We start from the raw sequence: 18,068 nt of genomic DNA, 5'->3' as shown, positions 1-18,068 counted from the left end.
TTGTAAGCTTGATCCCCAGTGGGGGCATGCAGGAGGCAGCTGATCAATGATTCTCTCTCATCATTGATGTTTCTATCTCTCTCTCCCTCTCCCTTCCTCTCTGAAATCAACAAAAAATATAAACTAAAATCAATAAACATATCCTCGGGTGACAATAAAAATAGAAATAAGTAAATAAACCTTGGAGCTGTATGAATTAAATTCCATGTTGAATACAAGGACACGTCATTAAAATGCACTAATTTGAAGCTTACATAGAAATTAAAATGCAACCAATTGTTTAGAACTTAGACAAGAGAATATTTTGGGGGCAGAAGTAACACCAACGGATTTGGTTTAGAATTTCTAATGCACAGTGATATCAAGACCGGACTGACTAAAATTGATTTTAAGTTTTTTTCTGCAGAAAATGTACCCTGTCATTGCCTGCACCCTGGGAGTGCAGGCCAGGCCGGGGAGGGGGGTGGGGCATGGCCACTGCCCATCCCTGGGATGCCACTGGAAATTGAGAAAGCCCAAGGGGACAGAATCAAGGTCAGTAAAGCACAAGTGCACAGTGGGAGAAAAAAGAACAAAAGCAAACAGATAAATCCTTGGGAGTGACTAAATGAGAAGTCACCTTCAAGTTTAAAATACAACACGTTTGAAATGCAAACAGGCTGCTGGAAAGCATAAGCAAGCTGGGAACGGAGCGCAGGTATTGAGAGGTCAGAACTCTGGGTCCAGAATACTGTGCCTACTCTGAAGCTTTTCCTCTAAGAAATAGCCATGAACTTGGAAGTCCTAATAGCATATTAGACTCCATGTAAAGGAAAAGAAAGGGGGAGGGGGTGTTTTGTTTTGCTTTTGTTATCCTGGAAAGATTTAGGATGACAAGCTATGTCAGTGGCCGGCAAACTGCAGCTCGCGAGCCACATGCTGCTCTTTGGCCCCTTGAGTGTGGCTCTTCCACAAAATACCGACTTCTGTGCATTGGCCACGAAGTTTCAATCGCCCGTACATGCGCGCCCGCACGTGGTATTTTGTGGAAGAGCCACACTCAAGGGGCCAAAGAGCCGCATGTGGCTCGCGAGCTGCAGTTTGCCGACCACTGAGCTATGTCAATCAGGCCCTCAAACACAGAGAACTGTCTTACATAGTTTGTGACAAGTGTAAAAGGGGAGGCATTTCATTTCGCTATACAGTCACATCTGGAAATGCAGAGGCAGTGAAACTGTTCAGATCCATTGATTTGAGCATAAGCTCTTCTGGTGTCTTTTATAGGCGAACAGGCCAGATTTTTCCCCTCTCAGCCTTCTGGGTAACGCCAGTGGAAAGTGAAGAGAGAAAGAAGTTCCACAGGCCAGGGATCAATAACCTGCTGGGCCTAGAGCAGGTTGTTAACCTCTCAGATCTTCTTACCTTCCTCATCTAGAAAACAGAGATGATGAGGTGGTGGGAGGGACTCAGGATAACAGGCCGAGTGCTGAACAAAGGGAAAGCAACCAACAAACGGCTATCATCTTCATTATTGTCAGACTCCAGAACTCCAAACCAAATTACACAAAGAGGTCTTCGGACAGTTGATGAAAACTCCACCAGGCCCTCTCTGTAAAAGGGCCTCAGATGCTACAGGGACTGCTCAGGTAGTTGGTAAGCTTCGTTTTTCCAACTGCTAAAAGACATTTCCACAGTGGCTCTACCTACTCCGCCCTGTGGCAACCACGTGCTAATTAAGGGAAGTCCCCTCTTCTGCAGTAGGAATGCTGTGGGCTCTCCCTCCACAAGATGTAGAAGTGAGAATTTTTTTTAGTGTGAAAGAGCCAGATCCCTCCCAAAGAAGCACCACAACTCAAGACTCCAGGATAGTCCATCTATACTTCACCCAAAACATTTCTAGTATGAAGAATCAACTAATAAAATATTGTGTTATTGTCACAATTGCGCATGGCTCCAAGTACCGATTAAATGAGCAAAACCAGTTCACTACCCTGCCATCATCTTTGGACCACCAGCCAGCGAGAGGAGGGTCTTTTGTCACTGGCTTTGAAGGATTAGAAGAGGAACTTAATTTCTTAATGAAAGAGGGAGACAAACATTTACAAACCGTTTAAATGTATGTATTCCCAAGATGAGCAAAGTACTCACAAAAGCCTGTTTTGGTGATATTTTTCCTGAAAGGGGGATTCGAGGTCTAATAAAATGCCTCACTCATGCTTTTTTTTCAAGTGTCTTTATACTCTAACTAAACAACAGAAGGAAAGAAAAACAGTGGTTTTTTGAGAGTGTTTGTGTGTGTGTGTGTGTGTGTGTGTGTGTGTGTGTGTGTGTTTTATTTTTTATAACGTCAAGTACAGAACCAAAACTCCTACCAGAACACGGCCACTCATGAGTTTTTTCTTACACAGCAGGCCTGAGGCTTTCCTCCTTCGTGTGAAGTGGCTCCACATTTTTCTTCCACATTATTAAATGCAGAAGTGCTAAATTAACAACAAGCCGTGGGAGCTGGCATGGCACCAACTGATCACATTCACCGCTTTCCCACACGTATGTTTGCAGCGATAGCAAAGGATGCCATAAATAACTTTCACAAGGGAGCTATCAGTTTTGAGGTTTTGGTTTTAAGCCTTCCAAAGTATCACCATCGATAACTTCATTTGATTGGCAAACCACCCAATTTTATCTAGAAAGTTGATATCGTTTCCATTTCATAGATGAGGAAGCCAGGAGTGGAAAACACTCATCTAAAAAAAAAAACTAGGTTTGCACCCCGATCTCAAGTTTGATTTTAAGACTCTAAGAGAGAACAACTGCATTTTTTTTAATTTAAATTCTTTATTGTTGAAAGTATTACATGTCTCCTTTTTCCCCCATTGACCTCTTCCCCGCCGCTCCCACCCCCCAGCACATGCCCTCACCCCCCTACTGTCTGTGTCCATTGGTTATGCTTATATGCATGCATATAAGTCCTTTAATCTCTTGTGTCCCCCCCTCCTCTCCCCTGCCTTCCCTCTGAGGTTTGACGGTCGAAGCTTCTCTGTCTCTGGATCTAATTTTGTTATTCAGTTTACATTGTTCATTATATTCCACAAATGAGTGAGGTCATGTGATATTTACCCTTCTCTGACTGGCTTATTTCACTTAGCATAATGCTCTCCAGGTTCATCCATGCTGTTTCGAATGGTAAGAGTTCTTTCTTTTTTACATCAGCATAGTATTCCATTGTGTAGATGTACCACAGTTTGCTAATCCACTCATCTGCTGATGGGCACGTAGGTTGTTTCCAAATCTTAGCTATTGTAAATTGTGCTGCTATGAATATAGGGGTGCATAAGTCCTTTCTGGTGGGTGTTTCTGATTTCTTGGAATATATTCCTAAAAGTGGGATCACTGGGTCAAATGGGAGTTCCATTTTTAATTTTTTGAGGAAACTCCATACTGTTTTCCACAGTGGCTGCACCAGTTTGCATTCCCACCAGCAGTGTATGAGGGTTCCTTTTTCTCCACATCCTTGCCAGCACTTGTCATTTATTGATTTGTTGATGATAGCCACTCTGACAGGTGTGAGATCATACCTCATTGTCATTTTAATTTGCATTTCTCGGATGATTAGTGACTTTGAGCATTTTTTCATTTCTCTTGGCCTTCTGAGCATATAGTGGAGTCAAGACAGTCTCTTCAATAAACGGTGTTAGGAAAATTGGACAGATACATGCAAAAAAATGAAACTAGACCACCAACTTACACCATATACAAAAATAAACTCAAATGGATAAAAGACTTAAATGTAAGAAGGGAAACCATAAAAATCTTAGAGGAATCCACAGGCAGCAAAATATCAGACATATCTCGTAGCAATATGTTTACTGACACATCTCCTAGGACAATGGAAACTAAGGAGAAAATAAACAAATGGGACTACATCAAAATACAAAGCTTCTGCACAGCAAAAGAAACCATCAACAAAACAACAAGAAATCCCACTGCATGGGAGAACATATTTGCCAATGCTATATCAGGTAAGAGTTTAATCTCCAAAATGTATAGGGAACTCATACACCTTAACAAAAGGAAGATAAACAATACAATAAAAAAATGGGCAAAGGACCTAAATAGACACTTCTGAGAGTGGACATACAGAAGGCCGAGAAATAACAACATTTTAAGCAAATGTGACCTGTTAATAAATTTTTAACTCACTCATTTTTTGTGAATGTTAATAATAAAGAAGAAAGGGCTGCTTAAACAGAGTACATGATCATTTGACCTCTCCTGGCTGAAATTTTCTTTGGCACTCTACCCATCAAAGCTCTGCCAAACTAGCAGACAGTTAAGTGGCATCCTCATGCAAGGCACACAAAATGGACTTCATAAGGCTGTTTAACTTTCTTAGGTGTGTGTTTTTATCATATATGCAACTATTTACATTATTGCTCATAGCATCACGGAAGGGGACAGATGAGGAAACTGAGAACTGGGGTATGAGTATCGCTTATGGGCTTGGGGCTAGTACCTGCCAGTTCCCTGCAACAGAAACACAGAGAAGAATCTAAAAAAGAGAGCTGGGATGAGGGGCAAGAGGCCGGCAGGGAGTGTCCACCCAGGCCCAGCTCACACACCTGACCACCAGCTCACACACCCCCTGTTGCACAGCGTAGTGCTAGTGTCCTTGGCTGGCCATTCTCAGAAGTGCTATTTCCTATATGTGCATCTCACCTTAACCATATATGGTTTTGACATTCAGCCCTGCTAATAAGATACAATATAAAAATGGAACATTGACATTATTGTTAACATTTATTAAACAATTGATTGGTTTGCCAATAAATGGTATATTCCCACACAACTTGTTATTCCTAAATAGGAAAAGAAAAAAACAATGTAGAAAACTAGTTTCCTAAGCATAATGACAAGTTTATACTGATGTGCATAGAAAGGACTGCCTGTAACTGCATAAATGTCAACCCCTACAAGCATGTCTTCTTGTAGTCTGTTTGTAGTCCTCAGTTTTACATGGGATACACTACAAAGTTATAGGCCTTTAAATGCCTAGTGATGTAAGTCTCGCTATCTACACTGTGTAACCCCCATTATAAGACAGGGAAGACTTCTGGTGGAAGAAACCACTGCCATTTTTATTTTTAAAAAATTGCCTACTGCATACTTGTACTTCAACTACAATAATTCTATATTCAATAGGGAAAATGAACCATAAACTTACCCTATCAGAGAAAACAAGCAGTGAGTTAACCATTAGATTTAAGTCACACATAAAAATATAAGGCAGACTACGAAAAATCCTGTGGCTGACAACTCACAGATAAAAATCAACACAACTTACAAAAGTGTTTTTATTATGTAATGAGGTATATATAAAATCATAACTAAATGTATATGCATGTTTACTAGTCAGAAATATGCTGACCCAATATCCAAAGGCAATCACATGAACGCTCCCAACAGCTGTACAAGTTACTGAACTAATTAAAAGTTCTTCTTTGCACATATTTATATAATTTCTTAATTTACAAAAAGGAGATTTCTTGCACCTACTTCCACCGCAAGATGCTACAGGCCAAGAAAGGCCACTTCGTGTGCTGGCTCTTCTTCCCTTCCGGGGGGTCTGTCCCCCACCCACCAGCACCTCAGAGCTCTGCACCAGCACCTGGCCTAGCAGCCACCACACAGGCTCCCGGGGAGGGGGATCTGTGTCCCCACCTCTCAGTCAGGGGCTGCAGCAAAGTTTTCACATCCTTCAGATTGTCCTATTTAGCACCTCCCTTATAACAGAGACCAACATTTTATTTTTCTAATTTGATTTATTTCAAGATAGCGTAGGCTTATTTAAAAATGTGCGTTAAATTGTATATATATGCGAAACAGAAAATGGAAATTCCCTCTAATCTCTCCATAGAACAATACTTCACGTACATCTGGCCTCTGAGTGGATCTGTCAGCAGGCACGTCTCAGCACCTACTTGGTAAAATCCTGCATGCTGGAGCCAAGTAGATCTGCTCACCAGACAGAGGCATCCTGGCTGGATGTCATCAGTCTCCAAAATAGCTACTCATTCTCCCTGCCCTGTAATAAACCTTGAATTCAACACAAACAAAAGTAAGGAGCAAGAAGGAAAAGGAACTGTGAAAGTGTCCCGGTATGGAAATCAACCACATATTTGGAATTCTATGGGAATAAGTTAACAAAAAGAGAGCAGGCACCTGGCAGGAAAAAATGTTAAGAAAATTATTGAGATGTGATACATATCCTGTCAAAACAGCGCTTGAAGTGGTGATTCATTCGATTAGTATCATCTAAATGCTTTGTTACTCTAAACGCTCCATAAGTGTATCAATATTTCATTGGGTACAGAAGAATTTTTAAAAACATTTAAGTACTGAGCTGTTCAAATAATCCTATGCCCAACAATAAATACCTAGCACGTAATCACCGTATTCACAGCAGGCCTCTCTAAGGTCACTAAGATGGGGCGGGGGGGCCACTCTCAGCTGCCGGCCTCCCCCCGCCCCCCGCTTCCCCAGTTTAGCTTTGGCTAAAGCTGTGGCCATCAATGCAAGTCCGAGCTGTGGAGGCTTGGCCCTGGACTGGAGCGCTGTCCCGACAACAGAAACATCAAAATCAGTTCACTCTTGGCAAGTCGAGCAGAACACCAAAACCTTGATCAAACACCTCCAGAATTCTGTAAGGCTGTTATCACTCTCACGTGTCTATAGTTAGAAAAAGGATACTATATACAAAGCTAGGTTTTTCTATACAAATTTAAGGCGTAAACTCGTTACAAGCATATTTGCCAAAACAAATTCAAATACAAAAGAATAGAATTTTCTTTCGAGTTTCTCTCCCCTACCAAATAGTTACTGTAAATGTTTAATGTACTTATAAGCCCAAATGTAAAAGGAGTTTTTAACTCATCAATGACAAGGGATTACATAATTTCAGTAAATGAAAGATTTAAAGCAAGTGCAAGAGTTTGTGATGGAATTTGACATCTGGAAGATATCCACTCCAATTATATTTATGAGCTAAGATGAAGTCTACAGATTTTCATTAAAATTTCTATTTCTTAAATTCACTTGTTTTTATAACATCACTGAAGCAGAGACCTATTTACAATATAGCTTATATTTAGGACATTAGAACAACAACAAAAAAATACTGGACAACACCGTACTTTGATTCCCATTATCCTAGGTATGGCTCCCAAGAAAATGCCTTCACTCAAGCTGCCGAGAACGCCCTGCCCCACACCATCTCCACATCAAAATATATTTATTTGCTTTCACGGCTGCTGATTTGGCAGCACTGAGAGCTCCTTAAAAGTTAGTCCCAAGCCTCCAGCACCCAGAATATGCCTGCCTCATAGTAACTACTATCCAAACTCAACTCAAATAGAACGCTCAATCTCCCTGGGATGGAAAAGCATTGGAAAGAACACCTGGATAAGAGGGTTTAGAGCCCCTACACCCAGCAAGTAAAAGCGCAAACAGAATAATGCCCAAAGTCCAAATCACCAGTATAATAGGATGTCTTTATCTTGAGGTTCTGTAAGAAATGGGGGGATGTTATGCCTTAAAATGACATCTTTTTATGAGCACAAGTTTGTTTTCTTTCGTATTACTAGTTAGGAGCTACATGAAATACTATAGGTTTTAGAAATTTGCTACACCTTTTGAAAATAGGTTGTGAAATCAAATAGAAGAGAAATCACCAAGTTTCCAAAGAGAAAAGGGGGGTGGAGCCTAAGGGGGAGTAAAGAAGAGGAGAAGAGGGAGAGGAAGAAAAGAGAGAGAACCATTATAAATGTTATTTTAGCTAAAATTAGACATCTATCAAAAATGCCATAAATTTCAGGACACATTCTCCACCCACCCTAAATGGAGTTAGGTACATGAAGCCCCATTGGCTAAAATGAAATGAATACCCATTTTCAGTCATTTTTGAATTCAATTAAAAAAAATTACTAGATTATTCCTGGCTGATTCCACCTCACTGCTCATGAAGTATTCAGACAACAATAGCATGAGCTGCCAGCACAGGGAAATCTCAGGGTCTGAGCAATCATTTCTCCCTGTAAAGATGCAGCACTAAAACAGCATCTTCAAGCCTAGATTCCTGAACAGTTGAGATGCTGCCAGTAAAGTGTCTGAAAGCACTCCTGGAACCAAGCATTATGCTAGTCGTCCAAGAAAGAGGTAAGACACCATCCATACTCCACACAAACACAGAACTTGAGAGATGGGACACACCATGGAGAAGGGCTTAGCCCAACCCCTCGGGTTTCCAATGAGGTCACCAGGGCCCAGAGAGGTGACATGGCTCACCTGGTATGTGTCAGTCACAGTACTAAGATTTCAAGCCAAATTCTGCTTCTGGTTCAGCTTTTGCTACACCCATACTGGGTCGGTCTTTCTTTCTTTTCTTTTCTTTCTTTCTTTCTTTCTCTCTTTCTCTCTCTCTCTCTCTCTCTCTCTCTCTCTCTCTCTCTCTCTCTCTCTCTTTCTTTCTTTCTTTCTCTTTCTCTCTTCCTTCCTTCCTTCCTTCCTTTCTTCCTTCCTCTCTTCCTCCATTCCTTCCCTTCCTTCCCTTTGCCCGCCCTCCCTTCTTCCTTTCTTTTTTTTTCATTTTTTCCTTCCTTCCTTCCTTCCTTCCTTCCTTCCTTCCTTCCTTTCTTTCTTTCTTGTTCAAAGTATTACAGATGTCCCCTGTGTTTGTTTGTTTTTCCTACTGACCCCTTCCACCCTGCACCCACCTCTCCCAGGCCTTCATCACTCTATTGTCTGTATCCATAAATGCATATAAGTTCCCCTTTAATCACTCCCCACTCACTCCCTCACCCCCGCCTTCCCTTTGAAATTCGACAGTCTCTGGATCTATTTTGTGCATCAGTTTATTTTGTTCATTCGCTTCCACATATGAGTGAGATCATGTGATACTTATCTTTCTATGACTTGCTTATTTCACTTAGCAAAATGCTCTCCAGGCCCATCCATGCTATCACAAATGGTAAGAGCGCTTTCATTTTTACAGCTGCATAGTGTTCCATTGCGTAAATGTAACACAGTTTTTTTGTCCATGCATCTGCTGATGGGCTATTTCCAAATCTTAGCTATTGTAAATTGCACTGCTATGAACATAGGGATACATATACTCTTTCTGATTGGTGTTTCTATTTTCTTAGGATATATTCCTAGAAGTGGGATCACTGGGTCAAATGGCAGTTTCATTCTTAATTTTTCTGAGGAAACGCCATACTGTTTTTCCACAGTGGCTGCACCAGTATGCACTCCCACCAGCTATGTACTAGGGTTCCCTTTTCTCCACATCCTTGCCAGCACTTGTCATTTGTTGATTTGTTGATGATAGCCATTCTGACAGATGTGAGCTGACATGTCATTGTCATTTCAATTTGCATCTCTCAGATGATTAGTGACTTTGAGCATTTTTTCCATATGTCTCTTGACCTTCTGAATGTCCACTTTGGAGATGTGTTATTTAGTATCCTTTGCCCATTTTTAAATTGGATTGTTTGTCTTCCTTTTGTTAAGTTGCATGAGTTCCTTACATATTTTGGAAACTAACCCCTTATCAGATGTATCATTAGCAAATATGTTCTCCCATGCAGTGGGCTCTCTTTTCATTTTGTTGATGTTTTCTTTTGGCTGTACAGAAGCTTTTTATTTCAATGCAGTCACATTTATTTTCTCCTTAGTTTCCTTGCCCTAGGACAGCGGTTCTCAAACTGTGGGTTGTGACCCCTTTGGTGGTCAAATGACCCTTTCATAGGGGTCGCCTAAGACCATCCTGCATATCAGATATTTACATTACGATTCATAACAGTAGCAACATTACAGTTATGAAGTAGCAACGAAAATAATTTTATGGTTGGGTCACAACATGAGGAACTGTATTTAAAGGGCCAGAAGGTTGAGAACCACTGCCCTAGGAGATGTATCGGTAAACATATTGCTATAAGAGATGTCTGAGATTTTGCTGCCTATGGCTTCTTCTAAGGTTGTTATGGTTCCACAATTTACATTTAAGTATTTTATCCATTTTGAATTTATTCTTGTGTATGGTGTAAGTTGATGGCCTAGTTTCATTTTTGCATGTACCTGTCCAATTTTTCCAACACCATTTATTGAAGAGACTGTTTTTACTTCTTGTATGCTCTTGCCTCCTTTGTCAAATATTAATTGAGCATAATGGTGTGGGTCAATTTCCGGGTGCTCTGTTATGTTCCATTGACCTATATGCCTATTCTTATGCCAGTACCAGGCTTTACCATTGCAACAAAAAAAAACCCTGATACTTAAGAATAAAACTAACCAAGGAGGTAAAAGACCTGTACTCAGAAACTACAGGACATTGAAAAAAGAGATTGGTAGAATAAACATCATTAAAATGTCCATACTACCCAAAGCAATCAATAGATTCAAGGCAATCCCTATTAAAATGGCAATGGCATATTTCACAGATCTAGAACAAACACTGCAAAAGTTTATATGGAACCTAAAAAGACCTGAATAGCTGCAGCAATCTTAAAAAAGAATAAAGTTGGCAATACCAGATATCACAATACTAGATATTAAAAAGCCACTGTACTCAGACTATCTTTTTTTTTAACATATATTTTATTGATTTTTACAGAGAGGAAGGGAGAGGGATAGAGAGTTAGAAACATCGATGATAGAGAAACATCGATCAGCTGCCTCCTGCACAACCCCTACTGGGGATCGAGCCCGAAACCAAAGTACATGAATTGAACCCGGGACCCTTCAGTCCGCAGGCCAATGCTCTATCCACTGAGCAAAACCGGTTAAGGCCAGACTATCTTTTAAAAACCTTATTGCACACAACCTACTACCATTTTTAAATGCATGTCATAAAACACCAATCATGTTCAGTTCCCACTAAAAAAAAACTGCTCTTGCCCTGGCCAGGTTGCTCAGTTGGTTGGATTATATGTACCCCCCCATGTTCATTGTAACATTATATACAATAGCCAAGACATGGAAACAACCTAAATGCCATCAACAGATGGGTGGATAAAGAAAATGTGGTATATAAACATGATGGAATATTATTCAGCCATAAAAAAAGGAAGTCTTGCCTTTTGCAACAATATGGATGAACCTGGAGGGCACTACACTAAGTAAAATGTCAAACTTTAAAAGACAAATACTGTCTGCTATTAAATACAGTATCAGTAATATGTGGAATCTTTTAAAAAGCCAATTTCAGCCCTAGCCGGTTTGGCTCAGTGGATAGAGTGTTGGTCTGCAGACTGAAGGTCTCAGGTTTGATTCTGGTCAAGGGCATGTACCTCGGTTGCAGGCTTGATCCCTGGTCCTGGTCAGAGCCCATGCGGGAGGCAACCAATCAATGTGTCTCTCCCACATCAGTGTTTCTCTCTGTGTGTCTCTCTCCCTCCCTTCCACTCTCTCTAAAAACTGATGGAAAAATATCCTCAGGTGAGGATTAACAATAACAACAACAACAAAAAAAAAAGCCAATTTCATAGAAACAGATAATAGAATGATAGTGGCCAGGGGCTGGGGTATGAGGAAATGGGGAGATATAGGTCAAAAGGTATAAACTTCTAGTTACAAATTCTGAGGATCTAATGTACAGCATGGTGACTATAGTTAAAGTGTTACTACATACTTGAAAGTTGCTCAGAGTAGATCTTAAGTGTACTCACCATATGCACAAGAAAAGAGTTAACTATATAAGGTGATGGATGTGTTAATTATCTTGGTTTTGATCATTAATCTACATGTACATGTACATATTTTACATACATGTGATGATTTGATGTACAATTATATTTTCCAATTATATACCTGAGAGATTCTGAACCCAAGTGATTTCAATGAACAACCAGGCTTGGAATCCTGGGTTATGAGCTCAAATAACCCATAATCACCCCTACCATTTGAATCTCTCTCTCTCTCTTCCCCATCCCGCTCCCTTCCTGTCTCTCTAAAAATCAATACAAATATTTTTTTAAAAAGAAAGAAAAGGAGGAAGACTATTGACAAAGAACCAGGTGGCAATGCGCAGACAATAAACAAGGGTCATTAGGGAAGAAGGAAAATTGCCTCAGAAAGAACCATCCACCCCAGTAAAAACCTCTTGATCTTCACCAATGCTCAATGTCTAAGACCTCCTTTGCTTTGAGTCCTGGTTTACAGTGTCCCTGCAAAGGCCAATGGCGATGTTTCCCTGTGTGTCTGGTGTGGAAATTTTATCATGAAATTCAGAAACAATCTGCCCCCTCACCTTTCATCTTCCCAGAGCTACCTCGCCCCTCTTCCCCATGGGGGCCTCCTCAGAAGAGAGAGGGAGCAGGGTAGTCTATGACCTGCGTCCCTGGGATCCAGACTTTCATATCTGAAATCTCCCTGGACTAAATCCAGAAAGATAACTCTATCATTTCAACCTGATGACTGTCTGGTGACCAAGGTGAGGTACGTTAACGGTAGCAACAGCTGATAACCCCTGCAAATGTTTATTGACTACCCACTGAGAGGTGGCCGGTGAACAGTGAATTCCTGGCCGTGTTGCCCAAAACAGCAAGGCTGACTTGGCCAATGCCCTCCTCAAGTTGAAATTTCATGATGTTGGAACTGGCAGGTTCGTAGAGACCATCAAGTCTACTCCATTCCACCGCAGCAGATGAGAACATTGAGACCCAGAGAGGGCTCATACTCACACAAGGTTACACAACTGTCTCTATCCCTGCCTCAAACTCAAAGCCGCGGGTGCTTTCCCCTGCGGTCATGCTGACATCTCACTGCCTTCTGAAACCTGGGAAACCTGGTAGAGCGACTTTTTTAAAAATATGTCTATTTCCCTCTGTTACAAATATAACCACCAACATTTTCTGGCTCTTCCTCTCTGCCAAGTACTAGTAGAAGAGCTCTCTGTAAATTTACTCACTGTATTCTCACAACCACCCAAGGGGACAGGTTACAATGAGTATCCCCACTTCACAAATGGAACCCTGAAGTGGAGAGAGGTCACACAGCCGGGCAGAGGCGGGCTGTCTAACGAGACAGCCTGGCTCCAGAGTCCCCACTCTTAACCACTTTGCTATAGTTCATGAAGGATAATTTCTTTAAATCATAAAATGATGGAAGAAAAGGAGCAAGCCGTAAGCACAAAGGGCATGATCACTCGTGTTTGAAAATGAATTTCCGAGCTAAACCATAAGTTCCATTAATATACGTAATAGATCTCTTGATCACCTATTTATTAAGTTGAGGGAAAGTCTATGCATACCAAAAGAAAATATACAAAGCATATTAACATTTTAAGCATTTTTTGAAAGGCGGAATGATCTACCTGAGATAGGCAGAATGTATTTGAGCGCTGGTTTTAGAGGGGTCTCTTCTGGACATGCCCTGGAAAGTGAAGGTGTTGCCGACCTCACCTGTGCTGGCCTTCACTATTGGACACAAGATGTCCCCTCTGCTGTTAAAAGAATATTACCCCTTCATTATTTCTACAGTCATCCAGCCTCAAATTGACAGTTAAGGAAAAGATTAAACTAAAATAAGAGAAGACACCTCTGAAGACAAATAAAAATATATCTGATATAAGTGTTCAAAACCAAGATCACTGAAACAAAAACCCTATATTCACTTATATTACTTTTATACTTGCCCTGATATTTAAAATGATGTCAAATCTCATTATCTTGGTTATCCAGGAGAAGAAATCCAGGAGCAGTAATGGTAGAAATAAACAAATTACAATTGTGCCTAAGATCAAATTTCAAGGGGAAAACTGCAGTCAATTAAGAAGATGTATTATCACATTAAAAAGTTACATGACATTTTACCAGCCAAATTATCTTAGTATCAAGTGTGCAAAAGTCCACTCAAAATGCAACAGATCCCAAAAACTCTGAAACCGGAAAAGTATTGCCTTAAACATGAAATCCACAGTCCAGAGAATTAAAGCAAAGAACAGCGTTGGGAGCATAGTGGACCTTCAAGTATTTGTTGAATGAATGTACATGAAGAAAATGGTGACAGAAAGAGGAGCATGAAAGAAACTGTGAAAATGGCTAAGGCAGCGTGACACTGCTTTGAGCTTTTGAGAACTTTTTAATACCAGGAAAGTAACAGAAGGACTAAGGAATATAGATACTGGACAAAATGACAGACTGCTATATCCAATCAGGGCAAAATGTTGGGTGGTAGAGGACCTGACCTGCACGTCTTAAGAAAAATATCACCAAGCCTAGCTTTGCCTAAGTAAGGGCTCTGGACTCCAGCCCTACAGAGTGGAACCACATTTACAGGACAGCTCTAACATGGCAAAATTCCCTGGATTGGGTGCGTTTCAAATACAGCACTGGTGTGTGTGTGTTTTAAATTTAGAACTCTCAATAGTAGTTGCCCAGTTTGACCCATCTCTTCATAACAAATCTTATTTAAGGTTACGGGGTGGGGGGCGGGGGAAGAGATCCTATAGCTTCTCAGCTCCACTAAGTACAAATGCAATTTGACAAAACCTACATAAGCCAGATCTGTCATATCGAATCAGTAAATTAAAGCATGATAAAATTACAGTCAGGCGGGGAGTTCCAGGATAATTTGGAATCTGTGCAGTACCATCCTAGCCATGCCCCAATCATAAAGTATTTTCCAACATTTATGTAATAAATCTTTTCTGGGGAGTCAGTGTTGGTTAGGATCCTGGCAGGACTTAAGGTTGGAGCTTAAGTACCAGTATAGTGGTTACCAGTTTTGTACAGAATGTTTAATATGAAAGTAATCTTATATTCCACCATTTACTTTAATACCTATTTAGAACACATTTCCTTTTCTCACGTGGCATATACGAAAGGAGGTCATATATCAGAGCTCACCTGAAATTCCTGCCCAGTGTAAGTCTTAGCCACAGCAGTAATTTCTTATAAGCACAATGGGAAAATATTCCAAACTCCTCTGCAGCGTTCACATAACTTTTAAAAAGGTTTTGTGAAACCCAAGTGAGGCCCCTGATGAAATTTCATAGAGCCTCGGTTACCAACTGCAGGCATAGCTCGTTTTATTATGCTTCACTTTATTGCATCTCACACATGTTGCTTTTTGTTGTTGTTTTTAACAAATGAAGGCAAGACCTTCCACCAGCGAGAGAGAGAGAGAGAGAGAGAGAGAGAGAGAGAGAGAGAGAGAGAGAGAGAGATTGCAACTCTCTTTGTTGCAATACTCTCTTTATTGTGGAGGTATGGAATCAAACCCAAAATACTTAGGAGCTACTCAGGTACTGTTGTCCTCCTTGTTTCTAAACTGCTTAAAGGACAGGACAGGTGCTTCAAAGGAAAGGCTACTGGCACACCTGTTGCATAACTCATTCTTGGTTAGCCAGGTTTTGATAAGGAAGAAAATACAGTCAGAAGCAGGACAAACACTGATTCTCTGTTCTCCATTCTCCCATTAGCCAGGACATGCTTCTGAGTCACACACCCAGTAGCCAGCGGTGCCTTGGTTTCCCTAACCACTACACAGGAGGTCTGATGCGACGCACATTCTTACTTGACCAAAGTTAGCGAGCACACTCACACAGAAAGTCCACATCAGAGCATGACATTGAAACACTGTGTTGTATAAGTTCCAAAGGCTTTTGCAGTATTCATTTCTTTTCCTCCAAAGACTCCAAAGGGGTTAGCTTGACCATTCATCAAGATCAGGCAAACACCAATGTGCTTTAAGAACCTGTACACAAAAACCCAGAACCGGTATATAGAAACCTTCCTGGGTAAAGTTACCACTCTGCTTGGATAATCCAGTGCAAAAGAGCAACCCACAGAACGCAACAAGGACAGGTCTTTTATTTTTGCTTTTGTTGTGAAAACGGGATTTTACTTCCCCTGACAGCTTCCGGGCCTAGGAACACTTGATGACAAAGTTTCAGAAAACCGGAGACCCCGTGGGACCCCAATGATTAGTTCTTTCTGAACGTCGTACTTTTCCGTGTTTCTTACCCAGTTGGCACTGGTCTGGTGGCTCACCTCCATAACTCTGGGTCTGCGGATATTTGTCGAAGCCCAGGCAGGGGTCACGGAGGAAGATGTGCGCAAACACAGATGTTGCTGCCTTTGCTTGACCCACCCAGGTGCAGCCAATGGGGGCAGGCTGTGCGCTCCGAGGGAGCAGATGCCTTCTCTCCTGGAAATCTAATTGGTGTCTGGGAAACCAGAGCTGGGTTTCCAAGGCGGCCTGAGCACCAGCTCCCACGCAGCCCTGGACAGGCCAGGGTGCCACGCACAGGCCCATCATTATGACCCCTGCGGAAGCTCCAAGCACGGGAGGGTGAGGGTACCACCACCCACACCCCGGGTGTTCAAGGGACAAACCAATCTATAAAATAAGCATCAAGAAACCCAACAGAATTCTGACCGCCTCTCCTAACTGTAGATACCTTTTAAGACTCAGCAGATGTTACTACACGAAAGAAAGGTTATGGCCTCTGTCCGGGCTTGTGCTTGGTCTGCTTTCTGGGGGACCCGGCCCCGCCGGGCACCCTCCACCCGGAGCCGGAGCCGAGGCACCGATGGGGAGAGGAGACCCCCCAGCTTTCGAGCATCTCCCTTGCCCGCCGCAGGAGTGCCATTTCTTTCCCCAGCGTCCGAAGGGCACTGGCCGGGCTTCCACCCACCCATCCCGGTCCCCGGAGGTGGGGTCGAGAGGGGCCGCCACCGCCTCCTGGGTGCGCAGCGGCTGTGCCGCCCCGGCGACCTCGCGCTCCGCAGCTGCCGCCGCGCCGAGCGGTGCAGCCCTTTGCACTTGTTGCCGCTCCCGAAGGGCCGGGAGGCGGCGGCCATCCCTCGCGCCGCCGAGTCCGCAGCAACACCCCCTCTCCACCTCGGCTGACCCTCGCCGCCCCCGGGATCCGGGAGAAAGTAGCTCCGCGCCGCGAACTCAGGTGAGGCGGCACAAGTTCTGCGCCCAGGGCTGCAGAGAGGCGCCGGGGATGGAGCCCCGAGATCACCTACCTGGAGCGGTGGCCCCGCAGCCTCCGCAGCCGAGCGAGGCGCTGCCCCCGCGCCCTGCCCGCGGGCGCCCGGAGCCGGGAAGGCTCTCCGAAGCTGCCAACGCCCGGCGGCGACCCGGCGGCCAGCGCGGAGGGGCGGAGCCGCGGCCGCGCGCCCAGGCCGGGGTGGCGGCGCCGGCGCTGGTGCCGCCCCCGCTCCCCGCTCCCCGCTCCCCGCTCCCCGCTCCCCGCTCCCCGCTCCCCGCTCCCCGCTCCCCGCTCCCCGCTCCCCGCTCCCCGCTCCCCGCTCCCCGCGCGCCTGCCGGCTGCCACAGGATCCCGGCCTGCCCGCCGCCCGCCCGGCATCACATGGCCCGGCCCGCCCGCCGCCGCGCCCGACACCGGCTCCAGGAGGAAACCTGAAACCCCGCCTGAGCTGCCTCCGCCAGCCCCTCCCGCCGCGGGGCGGTGGCCCGCTGGCCTCGGCTTCCCACCCGGGCACGGAGCGCCCCGGTGGGCGGAGGCTGGCGCGGCCCTGCCCGGCCAGAGGAGGGCGAGGTTGCGCCCTGGTGGCGGCGCCCGCGCGCCCCGGGCTCCCGTGGGCCTCGCTTGGCGCTGCCTGAGGAGCTGGCCTGCCCGCTCCCAAAGAACTTGTGCCAGGCCCCGGCGAGGCTTCGGCTGCCCTCTGCCCAAAGCCACCGCGCCTGTGACACAGCGTGGCCCAAGTATGACTTTAAAATCTTGAGGCTCATGTTCCTCTGGGCCAGAGCTGGGCAAGCTGAGACTCCTTGGTGTTCATACACCCAGGTGGCTCCAAGAGAAGTCTTCCCTAATGCAAACATTCCCATGAAAACTGCAACCTGCTTTTACAATGTGAGAGGGACTCCCTTACCATGCAGCGTGCTTTCTCAGTTAAAACCATCACAGCCCCAAGCGGAGAACCCTCTCCATCCACCAGGCCTTCATAAAACAGACTTCAGACAATGACAGCAGCACGAAAGGCAAAAATCCCAATTTGACTTTTCTTGTCATTAACATGAATCTCTCATTTGTTTTTCCTGCAAAGCCCTGCTGCCCACAG

General features: G+C 43.9%; 1 protein-coding gene across 2 annotated transcripts in view; it reads right to left on the bottom strand.

The window, feature by feature from the left end:
* Positions 1-17,202, bottom strand: part of ARHGEF28 (Rho guanine nucleotide exchange factor 28) — a 263,498-nt gene extending 246,296 nt beyond the window's left edge. The window contains exon 1 of one of the 2 annotated variants that reach the window (XM_036310652.1): positions 17,010-17,202. The gene's annotated coding sequence lies outside the window, so the exon portion shown is untranslated. The remainder of the gene's footprint in view (positions 1-17,009) is intronic. The other variant, XM_036310651.1, reaches the window with a different exon arrangement.
* Between the last annotated feature and the right edge of the window lie 866 nt (positions 17,203-18,068).

Source organism: Myotis myotis, unplaced genomic scaffold (genome assembly GCF_014108235.1).
Source record: "Myotis myotis isolate mMyoMyo1 unplaced genomic scaffold, mMyoMyo1.p scaffold_m19_p_5, whole genome shotgun sequence".
Lineage (NCBI taxonomy): Eukaryota > Metazoa > Chordata > Mammalia > Chiroptera > Vespertilionidae > Myotis > Myotis myotis.
Note: the sequence above shows the minus strand (reverse complement) of the source record. Positions and strands in the feature narration are given on the sequence as shown.